Source organism: Lactuca virosa, chromosome 3 (assembly GCF_052849685.1).
Source record: "Lactuca virosa cultivar CGN04683 chromosome 3, Lactuca_virosa_CGN04683_v6, whole genome shotgun sequence".
Classification (NCBI taxonomy): Eukaryota; Viridiplantae; Streptophyta; class Magnoliopsida; order Asterales; family Asteraceae; genus Lactuca; species Lactuca virosa.
This window is the reverse complement of record NC_136428.1, coordinates 318,791,770-318,806,932: the sequence shown is the minus strand read 5'-3', so window position 1 is coordinate 318,806,932 and position 15,163 is coordinate 318,791,770. Positions and strand designations below refer to the sequence as shown.

Sequence of the window (15,163 nt, the reverse complement as noted above, 5' to 3'; positions counted from 1 at the left end):
CATGGTTGGGTTCCCGCTGATAAAACTCTAATCTCGTTTAATATATAAACGACTCTTCCGTCTCAGAAGAGGGAGACGAACTTAAGCTCTCGTTTTCTTCAAACTTTCATAGAATCTTTCTAGCAAAATGGCATACGATTTCTATGCCTAGAATCGTAAGTGTCCACTTGGATTATCCTAGGCTGAATTTCTTGCAACCCAGACATAGGGTAGAAATATCAGTTCGAAAAGTGCTCTCACGATCCATGTTGGTATCCAGATCTCCACCATAAACCCATATTCTCTAACAAAATATAATACCAATTACCAAATTATAAACCAATATCTAAATTCTAACCAGAGTTAAAATTAGAATTTTATCCAGTGTGTAGGACTCTCACAATATTGTTTTTGATATGGATCACAACCATAGCGAGTTGACAATATACTTGGTGTTCTGGGAATTTGGGCATTTCAGCTAATATATCTATTAAAGCTTCACCTTTTCTACTCAATGCAAAATACTCCACTGCTTTTTGTTGTATTTCAGCATCAATGCATCTTTCCTATCTAAAAAAATGAATTTGTGAATAAATAACTAATAATAATTGGACCATAATAAGATGCAAGAAAAAAGTGTGAAACCGAAGATTCTAGAATTTTGTTGAGATATCTTTTGCTTTGTTGCTACTCCTCTCTTTCCATTCCTCCCAGTGATAGTTGTAGGGGTAAAATTGTTATTAAACAAGCTACGAATGAGTATTCCCAAAATGAACTAAAAGCACTCATTAATTTATTTAACGATACTAAAAATAGCTTACCATTTAATACAATCAAAATATCACGGCTTCCTAAAAAGAAAACTATTTATTTTCATCAAAACAATGCAAATCATGAAATGATTTTAAAGCAAAAAAGGAAATGATGACTTTAATCACTTTATAGAGTTTGAGAAAAACATCTAGTGTCAAAATCATCAGCAAAAAATCCCTTTATGAATAAGCTTTGTCCTTGTGCCTATCCACCACTCTTTTGGAAAGACCTTTCGTTTCTACGTATTATAAATGTGATTAAGTCAATCTGATAAAGGATTTATTAAAAATTAAAAATATACATAAAAATCCAACCACATTGATAAATTATTGCATACTCGCCATTGCCTGGAGAGAATGCACCCCTTTCCTTTGCAATCAAGTCTTACAGGGCGATCAAGTAATGGTTCTTCATTAAGTTTGAGACCCTGAAAATAAAATTCTTATGTTTATTAGTCAAAAAGGGTTAAACAAAGATGCATTACGAAAATATAAATCAATAAAATGAAATATACTTATTGGGTTGCTTGAGGGGTTGCAGATTCAACATGTTCGTAACCTGCTAAACGGTCATCCCTCATGGCAAAACAGACTTAAAAAACTTTGATCCAGTAGCTTGAGGAGTTGCGATGGTTTTGAAGCTGGAATTCTACATTGTATATTTGTATTATTAGAGTAATGCAACCATATATATTTTAAATAAACATGGTATGAAAATGAACCAAATATCAGCACATACAACTTTCTTGGCTGATGGAGCATCCACCATTTTCTCATCTTCATCAAAACTTTCTTCCTCATCATCTTCTTTAGACTCCTAATCAGAGCTGTTATCTTTCTTTGCAGCTTTAGCATGCTGCCAACCATATTTATCAAGTTAATTAGCATAAGCTTGATTAACAAGTAGTAGTTCAGTACACAACAAAAAGGTTATGTGTGTATGAGAGAGAGAGAGAGAAGGGTACCGAATTATGCTTTGTCATCGATGAGAGAGAGTAAGGAGAGGTCAATGGTAGTGAGTCCATGGGTTGTGCACTGTTTGGTTTTGCATTGTAAGTTTGTAACAATCACATCCTAATCTGTAAAATGTAAATCCAAATCCATATATAAAATCAGCTAAATCAGGAATCGCTAATCAGCCCTACAGGTCAGCAATACAACACAATCACATGATCATTTTACATGAATGCATTTCTTATAATAAAAATTAACAATATATTAATGGAAAGACCAAAAAAAAATTCGATTAAATCAATATATTTACTTGAAAACAATCTGTAAATACACACACCTTTGAGAGGAGAAAAGCAGAGAATCTTTAGACTTTCATATGTCAAAATTAATTTCTTGTAATATTACCACAAAATATGCAGTACATTGCAACTATTTGTAAAAGACAAAGCACATTGGCAATAATAGTAAAAAGGTACGTTACAATTTCCGGTAATTTCAAACAGATACAACTTGCTTAATCTGTCTGTGTGACAACCCGAAATTTTTTGCCTTGTAAAGTCAGTCCAACCAACCATAAGTCAGGTTCAATTCTGCTATCTTTTAGCACTGTTTAGAGTCTGTTCGACTATTCTAAGCCTACTACATTCAAAGTTGGGGTTTAGGGACGAGTCACCACAAGTTCATAGCATTGAATACGGGCCAAACACTCCTTTAAGAGGAGTGTACAGCCGTACACATGGGTGTATGGCCGTACACCCAAGGTGACCATACACCCCATCCCATAAGTATGATATTCTTTCATTTTTGATCATTTTTCACACTTACACCTCAAGAAATCCTATTCTCTCTCAACTATCATAACTCATTTCGCCTAGATCTTCATATATGTAGGTGTTTCTTCCATTTGATTACTTGATACTCTCATTGATCTAGTACCACCCTTTGATTTCATCCATGAAATTCATGTTTTGGATTAGATCTTCAAGATCTTCATCTTTCACCAAGAACACCTATTAGTTATTGGGCCGTTTACACCCTAAAAGGTTTCCAAAGTGTGAGTACTTCCTTTATCATCTAGTTAGGCATGTTAAACACTTTATTTATGGCCTGGAATCATCATCAAACTCATGATCTTCATGAGTTTACGGCCGTACACTCTAAGTCTGGCCGTACACCCATGTTTGGTTCATAACCTTGAGCCTAAGACACTTCTAAGTGCCCCTATGAATCAAAACACAAAAATACACCATTTTGTAGTGTGTACGGCCGTACACACTAGGTGGGTCATACACCCTGGCCGTACACACCCTAGGTTGGCCGTACACACCCCTTTGATCAATCACATGTGATTCTACACTTCATTTCAAGTGTTCCTTAGTCTAGTAGGTTGTTTCCCTTCGTGATTAGTCGTTTAAACACTAATTATAAAAGCAAATGTATCAATATATGTCATTTAGGAATGGTTGTGTCACGGGAATTCACTCGTGGAACTTCTCATCCTTACACGAATCTCCATTTGAATCACCAACATAAGGTGAGTTCACACCCCTAGATTTTATCACTTTTTATTGTATTAAGGGGGGGGGGGGGGGGAATACAAGTCTAAACACAAGAAATTGTGTTTACTTTAAATGAAATTCTTTAAATATTTTAAAAGACAGCAAGTCATCAATCTGCTTTTAAATATTATTAAACTCTTTTAAATATTAGAAAATGCTTTTAAATGTTATTAAACTCTTTTAATTAATGGTAAATACTTTTACATTTTTTATAAAATATTTTTAACTTATATTGTGTTTAAATCAATTTTATATGTATATACTTATATAAATAAGATTTAAAGGGGCTTAGGACTGATCATTCGCCTTATTTCCTTTTCCTTGTCTGGATGTGGGCTTAGGGTAAAGTTATTTGTCCGACTGCTGTTTCAATTTTGCTTATATATCTTGTATATATATATATATATATATATATATATATATATATATATATATATATATATATGTGTGTGTGTGTGTGTGTGTATAAATATAAAAGTTAGTCAAATCTGGATTCATACTCCCTTTGTAACATGTCGAGCAAAGGGAGTGCATTCATAAATATCACATACTTAACAAGAAATACTAGTAAATTATAATAGGTATAATTTAGGGTTCAGAACACGATAACAGTCGTATTAAACATGTATAAGGTTAGTTACAACTTTAATTACAAAAAGGTTTTTACAGTATTACTCGTGCACTCGTTAACACACCCAATTTGGAGACACGTCTTCGTATACATAACTAAGTACACAGGAAGTCTAAAATTATTCAACCAGAGTCACCTGGAGGGAGAGCGTGTGTTTGTGTATTGATCTATACAGGACTGACAACCCTGCACCCTGACTGTTCGCTACAGTTGGAATGTAAGTTCCGGGGTGACAAAGTCATAAACTGTTTCGGCGTTTACAAGGCGTCGTGTCAACTTATGTGTCGGATTAGTATGGTTATGAGTACTCGCATGGGGGAAACTTACGATATTCTTATGTAGTAATATACTTTCTAAACAATCTTAAGGAGTAGTTCCTGTGATTATTTGGAATGTACACCAAAATTATATGTGATGAGGGACTGGTAGACAGTAGCATGTGTGAACTCTGTTTTGCTTCCCTTTTCCTTGTTTGGATGTGGGTGTACGACAGAATCACATATTCAATTGTCCGCCTGTTTCTGATAGTATATAATATGTATATACCAAGTGGTCATGGGATGGTCTTAACATTCATACCAAGTTACAACACAGATGAACATAACAAACAGAAAACAGTCTTTCTATAGTTTTATGGTGAATTAAAACTAACTATACAAGAACATAGTACATCAACACTCAAGGAGAATGATTTTAGGGAATTAAAACTACATAACAACTACATCAGAAAATATAGGATTTTCTGGGATAAACATAAACACTTCTAGGTAAACTACCACATTATAAAGGATCTTTAAAGGTTAATGTTATGATCTCTTAGTTTATACATTCCCGAGTTATATATAACGAAGGCCTAATACACAATAGAAGGTAAGATTTCTTACTTACTTCCTTTTCCTTTTCTGGATGTGGAACTAATGTAGAACCCCACAATCTATTATCCGTTCGACCTTGATTATATTATAACGTGTATCAACTAAGAAATCACGTATATTAATTCAACACTTAGTTATAATCGGTATAACTTATATGACATTATTGTTTGATCTATAATACCTTAGTTTATACTCCAGAGTTACATATGATGAAGACCCGATAGACTGGAGAATGTGTGAATTCCATTTTACTTCCTTTTCCTTGTTTGGATGAGGATTTACGGTGGACTCACACAATCGACTGTCTGTCTAATCTTGATCATATGTAACAGGTATGAACTAAGCGATTATAGAAATAACAGGCTTAGTCACAGCTTACATTAAGAAAATATAGGATTTTCTTGTAGATCATTCAAACTTATTCATTTAACAAAGAAGATACTTTCTTTAAACAAAATCTTATGCACTCACCAGCTTTATAGCTGATACTCGTTTTCAAAATACTTGTATTCTCAGGAATTACTAAGACAGGTATTTAGACTGGAGTCGTGAAGACGGAGCGGTAGATCTTCGTCTTACCTTTTGATACAATCATATTATTATAAACATGTAATGTTTTGAACTTGATGTAAACACTTTAATATCTATACAATGAATGTTGTTGCTTTGATTACTATTATACAATTGTTGTGATGCTACTTATGACCTCATCCGCCCCTGAACGTTTCCGCCATTCCGGTTTGGGGGTTGTGACAGATTGGTATCAGAGCATTGTTTATAGTGAACTAAATATATCAACCTATAAAAGATATATACCTATAAATACAATGGAGCCGAAGTGCTCTAACTAAAAGTATACTTATAATATAACAATATTATCAAGAAGTATACATACTTACATAAATATATACTAGAACAAGTATCACAAGTAGAACAAAACAAAAGTATTTAATTGTTGGACACAACAGTCAAACATGGGCAGTTATGTAATCATATATGGGATAAATATAGTCCGATCAACTATATTTATTTGTGATACGATGAACGTGTGCTTAGGAGTGATAGTGGTGTTGCGACGAACCTAAAACTTACCAAACCCTATATACAAAGAGTCTAAAGAACAAAACATAAAGTAAAATACTATAGGAGTATTTTAGGATGCTATTCAATAACAAGACTAAAAGTATACCATAACGAAGAAACTTAAGAATCAAACACAAAACAAAGATACTATAGGAGTATCTTGTATAGCCATTAATAATTTATGTGAGAATTAAAAGACCTTTACTGGTAGATCTATAATTGCAGGGTGGACACTTCCAAAGGTTATATATAATAAAGATCTTATAGACTTAGAATATGTGGTTTCGCTTCATTTCATTTTCCTTGTTTGGTTGTGGATTTAGAGTAGTATCACATATTCGAATGTCTATTAGATCCGAGTTATATATAATTTGTATACACTATGTGATTGTAGAAGGACTCAATGAGGATCACAAGTTAAAATTTGTTACTAGAAATAGTTTAATTAGTCTCATAGATTCTTTAGACATTCCCATTCTCACGGCAACAATTTAGCTAGATATACCACCTCACTAGGATAGTCAACAAAGGAGTCAAGGATGAACAGGGAGGAATTCACCAAGAGAACTTCGAGAAGGGATCAGACGAGGAGTAAGAAGCTAAGAGAATTCTTAAGGATGCCATAGGACGATAAGGAGACAGCAGAACACTTTCGTCAAGAGTAGAATAGAGAGCAGGAGGAACCACTCGCGAGTCATGCGAGGTGGCAGAAAACCTTACGCGTCGCCCTAATAACTAATAGATCGATAAAACCTAGTGAGTTAGTGAATACACTACTCATACTATGTGGTAGGCATAAAGTCTTTATAATTACAAATCGTTAATACCAGTAAATCAGGTCTCAGGATTTTAGTTAAGGATAACCACGGCTATCAATTCATAAGTCTATTTTATATCGACCTCCATTATGAATTGTTTACAAAACCACTTTGAAAACGTGAAACGTGATACACTCAATTAATCTTGTTCGGATAACACTTGACTTGACATCGTTCCTAAAGACTTATCCTTATTTCATCTTTTCATCTGTATAGCTAAAAGATGCCTCCCAGAAGAAATCCTAGACACTTTAACATCCTTACTGCACCACTTCCACCACCACCACCTGCACAATTCGATGCTGAAATGCTTCAGGCAGTAGTAAATGTTGTTGTGTACGCAACCATGACACACATCAATACAACTGTTACCGGTGGGTCGGATAGCGGTATTATCAACCATAACCATGTGCATCAGAGAGAATGTTCCTACAAGGAATTCAGAAATTGCAAACCCAAGGCCTTCGATGGAATCGGGGGAGTCCTTACTTTGATACAATGGTTCGAGAAGACAGAATCGGTCTTCGAAATCTACGAGTGCCCAGAAAGAAGCAGAGTAAAATTTGCTGCTTGCACTTTCGTAGGAAGGGCCCTCACCTGGTGGAGCAGCCATGTGAAGTCACTGACCCTTACGGTGGCAAATTCAATGGGTTGGGAAAACCTTAAGGAAATGATGAGAGGAGAATACTGACCAAGAGGCGAGATTCAGAAACTAGAGGAAGAGCTTTGGAATCTCACAATGGCCGGATCCGATATAGTGACCTACACTGATAGGTTTAGCGACCTGGCGGCACTATGCCCCGAGATGGTTATTCCAGAGAGCAAGAAGATAGAGTGATACATATGGGGGTTATCTCCTCCAACGCAAGGAGATGTCTTATCATCCGAACCAACCACATTCGATAACGCCAAATGCTTGGCACAGAGGCTTGTTCACCATGAAGCCGGCCAAGGCGTGATTACCCCTATCTCTGAGTTATCAAAAGGGGATGCCTACAAGAAAAAGTATTGGATCGATAAGAAGGGGAAGTCAACACAAGTTACCATTAAGAGACAACAATTGGTTTCAATTCATGCTACTACAACTCCTGCCACCCCAGCACCAGATAGACGATATGCGGGAACACTTTCGAAGTGTAAAAGGTGTAACTTTCATCACACCGGAGTGTGCCGAGAGATGCATTGTAAAAATTGCAACAGAAAGGGGCACACTGCTCGTTTCAGTCGAGCGCCGACACAACCTATCTCCCAAGTCCCTGGTATCGGACTCAACCAGACTTGCTATGGGTTTGGTGAGATGGGACACGTGAAGAGGGATTGTCCAATAACAAAGAACTTTGGTGAAGATGGAAGGATATTAATGATCACCGCCGCAGGGGAGACTATTCCGGACCCACGTTGAAATATCTGGTACGTTCCTTAACGATAATGTTAGATTTATAAACTTTTAAAAACTAGTGAAACTTAAACCATATCATTCTGCGAGATTCCATCAGTTCTAGGGGACTCTCGTGCTGGTTGTACTCGCTTTTGGCAGTATACCTTGTTCGCAGTAGTAGTATCATAGATAAAAATAAAGTACTGAAACATTTACATAGGTTGCACTATCATGTTTTTGGAGCACCTTTCTAAACTAGTTTAACACGTTCATTCCGAGTAGTCTGACATCATCATTTGACTTGAGTCGATTCGATCCTCACAGTGCCAGTTTCGTTCGAAGATTCGTTTCCAGTAATCGACTTTCTAGCGAAGCCTGCGTTCCAAAACTCTGAGGTACTCATGCGAAGAGTGCCTTAGGTTTCGTAAACTTTCCCGAAGTACCTTCAACAGACCTCCTCAGAATACTACTCGTACAGTACGTCGAGTTCAATACCAAGGACCCACGGTTAATTTATCGCCGAGGAATGTATACACAAGAGTGGTACATAATTCGCGTTCTACAGGCTTAGAATTGATGATTCCACTTTAACTTCTTTTCCTTGTTTGGATGTGAGCTTAGAAAAGAATCATTTATTCGACTGCCTTTTCAATCTTAATTATATACGACTCGTATACATGAGGCTGTGATTGATGAACCAGGTATGAGTTCTATTATGAACTTCAGGACGGAGACTGACCCAGACTACGAGTGATTGTGCTACCATGTGAATAGACGTAGAAGCCAAACCAGTACCTTCCCGCCGACCAGAACAAGAGATGCAGATGGAAAAGGAATACCTACCCTTTTTCCTTAATTCATGAGTAATCACTTTAGACTTTGAATTCCGGGACGAAATTCCCTTTAACAGAGGGATGATGTGACAACCCAAAAATTTTTGCCATGTAAAGTCAGTCCAACGAACCATAAGTCAGGTTCAATTCTGCTATCTTTTAGCACTGTTTAGAGTTTGTTCGAGTGTTCTAAGCCTAGTACACTGAAAGTTTGGGTTTAGGGACGAGTCACCACAAGTTCATAGCATTGAATACGGGCCAAACACTCCTTCAAGAGGAGTGTACGGCCGTACACCCAAGGTGACCGTACACCCTATCCCATAAGTATGATATTCTTTCATTTTTGATCATTTTTCACACTTACACCTCAAGAAATCCGATTCTCTCTCAACTATCATCACTCATTTCGCCTAGATCTTCATATATGTAAGTGTTTCTTCCATTTGATTAGTTGATACACTCATTGATCTAGTATCACGCTTTGATTTCATCTATGATATTCATGTTTTGGATTAGATCTTCAAGATCTTCATCTTTCACCAGGAACACCTACTAGTTCTTGGGCCGTTTACACCCTAAAAGGCTTCCAAAGTGTGAGTACTTCCTTTAGCATCTAGTTAGGCATGTTAAGCACTTGATTTATGGCACGGAATCATCATCAAACTCATGATGTTCATGAGTGTACGTCCGTACACTCTAAGTCTGGCCGTACACCCATGTTTGGTTTATAACCTTCAGCCTAAGACACTTCTAAGTGCTTGTTACCCTTGAGAACTCTTGAACACTTGAAGCCCTATGAATTAAGACACAAAATACACCATTTTGTAGTGTGTACGGCCATACACACTAGGTGGGCCATACTCCCTGGCCGTACACACCCCTTTCTTCAATCACATGTGATTCTACACTTCATTTCAAGTGTTCCTTAGTCCCATAGGTTGTTTCCCTTCATGATTAGTCGTTTAAACACTAATTATTTAAGAAAATGTATCAATATATGTCATTTAGGACTCGTTGTGTCATGGGAATTCACTCGTGGAACTTCGCATCCTTACACAAATCTCCATTTGAATCACCAACATAAGGTGAGTTCATACCCCTAGATTTTATCACTTTTTTACTGTTTTAAGGGGGGAATACAAGTCTAAACACAAGAAATCGTGTTTACTTTAAATTAAATTCTTTAAATATTTTAAATGACATCAAGTCATCAATCCGCTTTTAAATATTATTAAACTCTTTTAAATATTGGAAAATGCTTTTAAATGTTATTAAACTCTTTTAATTAATGGTAAATACTTTTAAATGTTTTATAAAATCTTTTTAACTTATATTGTGTTTAAATCATGTTTCTATGTATATACTTATATAAATAAGATTTAAAGGGGCTTAGGACTGATGATTCGCCTTATTTCCTTTTCCTTGTAACATGTCGAGCAAAGGGAGTGCATTCATAAATATGACATACTTAGCAAGAAATACTAGTAAATTATAATAGGTATAATTTAGGGTTCAGAACACGATAACAGTCATATTAAACATATATAAGGTTATTTACAACTTTTGTTACAAAAAGGTTTTTATAGTATTACTCGTGAACTAGTTAACACACCCAATTTGGAGACATGTGTTCGTATACTTAACTAAGTACACAGGAAGTCTAAACTTATTGAACCAGGGTCTCCTGGAGGGAGAGCGTGAGTTTGTGTATAGATCTATACGGGGCTGACAACCCCGCACCCTGACTGTTTGCTACAGTTGGAATGTAAGTTCCGGGGTGACAAAGTCATAAACTGTTTTGGCGTTTACAAAGCGTCGTGTCAACTTATATGTCGGATTAGTATGGTTATGAGTACTCACATGGGGGAAACTTACGATATTCTTACGTAGTAATATAGTTTCTAAACAATATTAAGGAGTAGTTCCTATGATTATTTAGCATGTACACCAAAGTTATATGTGATGAGGGACAAGGTAGACAATAGCATGTGTGAACTCTGTTTTTCTTCCCTTTTCCTTGTTTGGATGTGGGTGTACGACAGAATCACACATTCAATTGTCTGCCTGTTTCTGATAGTATATAATATGTATATACCAAGTGGTCATGGGATAGTCTTAACATTCATACCAAGTTACAACATATATGAACATAACAAACAGAAAACAGTCTTTTTATAGTTTTATGGTGAATTAAAACTAACTATACAAGAACATAGTACATCAACACTCAAAGAGAACGGTTTTAGGGAATTAAAACTACATAACAACTACATCAGAAAATATAGGATTTTCTGGGATAAACAGACTCACTTCTAGGTAAACTAGTACATTATAAAGGATCTTTAAAGGTTAATGTTATGATCTCTTAGTTTATACATTCCTGAGTTATATATAATGAAGACCTGATAGACAATAGAAGGTGAGATTTCTAACTTACTTCCTTTTCCTTGTTTGGATGTGGAACTAATGTAGAACCCCACAATCTTTTATCTGTTCGACCTTGATTATATTATAACGTGTATCAACTAAGAAATCATGTATATTAATTCAACACTTAGTTATAATCGGTATAACTTATATGACATTATTGTTTGATCTATAATACCTTAGTTTATACTCCAGAGTTACATATGATGAAGACCTGATAGACTGGAGAATGTGTGAATTCCATTTTACTTCATTTTCCTTCTTTGGATGTGATTTTACGGTGGACTCACACAATCGACTGTCCGTCTAATCTTAATCTTATGTAACAGGTATGAACTAAGCGATTATAGAAATAACAGGCTTAGTCACAACTTACATTAAGAAAATATAGGATTTTCTTGTAGATCATTCAAACTTATTCATTTAACAAAGAAGACACTTTCTTTAAACAAAATCTTATGCACTCACAAGCTTTATAGCTGATACTCGCTTTCAAAATACTTGTATTCTCAGGAATTACTATGACAAGTATTCAGACTGGAGTCGTGAAGATGGAGCGGTAGATCTTCGTCTTACCTTTTGATACAATCATATTATTATAAACATGTAACGTTTTGAACTTGATGTAAACACTTTAATATCTATACAATGAATGTTGTTGCTTTAATTACTATTATGCAATTGTTGTGATACTACTTATCACGTCATCCGCCCCCGAACGTTTCCGTCGTTCCGGTTTGGGGGTGTGACAGTCTGCTATATGTACTTTTGACATATACTATACATTAAAAGTAAGTGAATCTTGGGTTTTATGAGTTGAAATGTTGATACCTGTGGTTTTTTAGTCTGATATCCTATTTTTAGTGACAGTTTGGAGGATTTAACGCTTTTGCCCCTGGTTTTTTCATTCCCAATTGACATTCACCACACCAACTAGTAAACTCATTTATGTGTTTTCTCATCTCTCTAGACACATAACCATAAAAGAATAAAATTTTTATCAATAGAAAGCATTTTCAAATTCATTAAATTTACTTTATTGCGAAAAGGTAAACAGAAAATACCTTATGCATTGAATCAATAAATTGATTATATTTCCAATTTAATCGATTGTACAGAAAAAGGGATGGGTTTACATGGAACCAATTTTGGGAGGCACAATTGTCCTCCTCAAAGAAAATCAGAATGCAAATAAACCCTCGGTTTGCAATATTGACCACAAAGCTTCTTGTGGATCATCCAACTTGTGAGAAAAGGGAAATCAAACCTTTGTTTGCAATTGTGTTGGTGGTGTGGGTGACAAAGTTTGGAACTTGGAAGAGTGTGAGACCAAAAGGAAAAGTAAAGAAGAAGAGAAATCAATAGCCAACAACTCAGTAAAACATCACCTGAATCGTATTCATCCCATAACATCAATTTTATTTAGGAACATGGATACAAAGCAGATTAGTGAGAAAGAGGAGAAAAACGGAAGAGGAAGACATTGTGTAGGGTGCCAAGAAATTGGTGGAACAAAGTCGGAAGGTTTTATCTATCGAAATGAAGCAATAACGGTGAAGATCAGGTTATCGACCATTTGAGGTGGTGGTGGATATTTGTTGTCCGTATCTGCTTGGCAGCAGCGGAAGGTAGGAGCAGGCAATAACAAATATGACACAGTACCCACCATTGAGCTGATAAGTTACACACAACTGGTAGTATTGAAGCCAAGCCAAACCACCCAAGCTACACTCAATACCAGGAAGTGTAGTTAAGTGTGTTGGGAATTAATTGTATATATATACTATGTGATAATAGGTAAATGCCCATGCATCGTATGAAAAAAAAAAGGTTAGGTTTAAAAATAAAAATATCCCAAAATAAATGACCTTTCATAATATTAACCTTCTTTTTAATAACATACTTGTATAAATTCTACTCTAAAATTTTATGTATCTACAACCTACAATGTTTATTTGATTTATAATAAAATATGAAGTTGATATAAATTTATTTTATAAGGAAAAGTCAACAAAGTAAATAGTGGTAACATGTAGATATTTTTATAAATAAGATTTTGAAGACATATTTTATTTATTCACATTGCATAATATATATATATATATATATATATATATATATATATATATATATATATATATATATATATATATATATATAACTCTTAGGAACAGTGTATTTTGGTTCGTTAAGACTTCTGTCACATAAACTTTAACATTTTGATAGTTTTCATCCCTTATTAGCCACATTTTAAACTTTGCACCTCCTCACAATACCTCACAATATTTTCTGACAATAAAACATTACGTGCGGAAGATAAGTATGCTCACCAGCATTACCTTCAGTCCAGTTGATTGTTTTCACTACCACCGCCTTTCTCACAGGATTACTTCAAATCTGGTCTTCATTTTCGCTTCTTTCTATCTCTTTCTTAGATGCCATCGCCATCTACCAAAACAATTTTATGATCGGTTAACCACTTCATTTTCGGTGTTGCTTCAAGTTACCCATTACCCATTGAAGTGATCTTCACTGCCTCCCTCCTCTAATCAACCATCTTTTTCTACTTTTCCTTTTCTTCCTATTTTGTGTTCGATGTTTAAAGGAATACACGAAGGGGTTTCAACTGATTTAATCCATAGATCGATTGAAGTGTTTTATGGTTGATTGAAGCAACGCTCCAACGAGAGGATCACCAAGAACCTACTAGGGTTCGTAGACTATGATAGAGGAGAATGGCAGGTGTTCGAGCATGCCAGGTGGAAAATAAGTCTAAGTGAGAGCATGTCGGAATCAATGAAAGAAGCAGAGGCCACTATCCGTGGTGGAAACCGACTACAAACCCCTAACACCTTGGATTTCTTTCTCTTCTAAATCCTCAGTCGATGCATGCTAGGGTTCAATTTAGGGATTGGGCTTCTTCTTCGTAACAAGGGCTTCAACATGTCGCTCTGACCATCGGAAGCTGCCACCCCATCGCAAGACTATAGGTGAACGCCTATCATTCATTGTTTAAGAAATATCATTCAATATCGTCAATCCACAACTAACTTCTGTGCATATAACGTACAAGTCATTTTCGGGCAATCTTTCAAGCCGTTGGTTCATTCCTACCACAGGGGTATGTTTTATTCCTTCATTTTTCTTCATCAAGCTTCCGTTCTTTCAAATATGAACAAAGACCGAAAAGTTCACAGAGATAGTGATGCCTTCTTTCGGAAATCAAATGACAAGCTCTTTGGATTTCATGGTTCTAAAAGGGTGCATTCACTTCTGTGTTGCTATTCTCATCGAGGATAGAAGTTATATGGAAAACTAACGTTGTTATGAAATGATCGAGTTATGGAGGATGGATGGAGATGGAGATTGGACGAAGGTGTTAACTTATGGCCCGATGTCATTTTTTCTTTGGAGTCACTCGCTACTGCACTTGATGAGAAATGGAAATTGGCTCATTCAAAACGAAGTTGATGTTTACGTATTAGATATGAAGAAGCATACCAAAGAAATGGTGTTTACATGTAACCCAATCTATACCCAACATAAGTCTAAAGAGGCATACCACAGAATGGGTTCCAAAAATATAACTCCAAGAGGGAAATACATCGAGACTACTGTGTCACCCAATAAATATTCTCTATACGTATGTACATCTCCATCATACTCTTTAAACGTAATTGTTTTTTTCGTTCAGTTTTATATAATATCTCTATCATACTCTTTAAACCTAATCGTTTTTTTCTTTCAGTTTTATATATTTTTATCCTTATATGTGTCTAAAAATGTGCCATTGACTTCGATTCAATTATATCTA

The 15,163-nt window shown here is 35.5% G+C and overlaps 1 long non-coding RNA gene across 1 annotated transcript; it reads right to left on the bottom strand.

Moving 5' to 3' along the window:
* Positions 1-974: 974 nt before the first annotated feature.
* Positions 975-12,475, bottom strand: LOC145163050 (uncharacterized). The gene is made up of 6 exons (XR_013739532.1): positions 12,414-12,475; positions 12,181-12,315; positions 1,757-1,870; positions 1,531-1,647; positions 1,307-1,440; positions 975-1,219 (listed from the first exon to the last, which is right to left on the bottom strand). It is a non-coding gene; the product is annotated as an uncharacterized LOC145163050 (long non-coding RNA).
* Between the last annotated feature and the right edge of the window lie 2,688 nt (positions 12,476-15,163).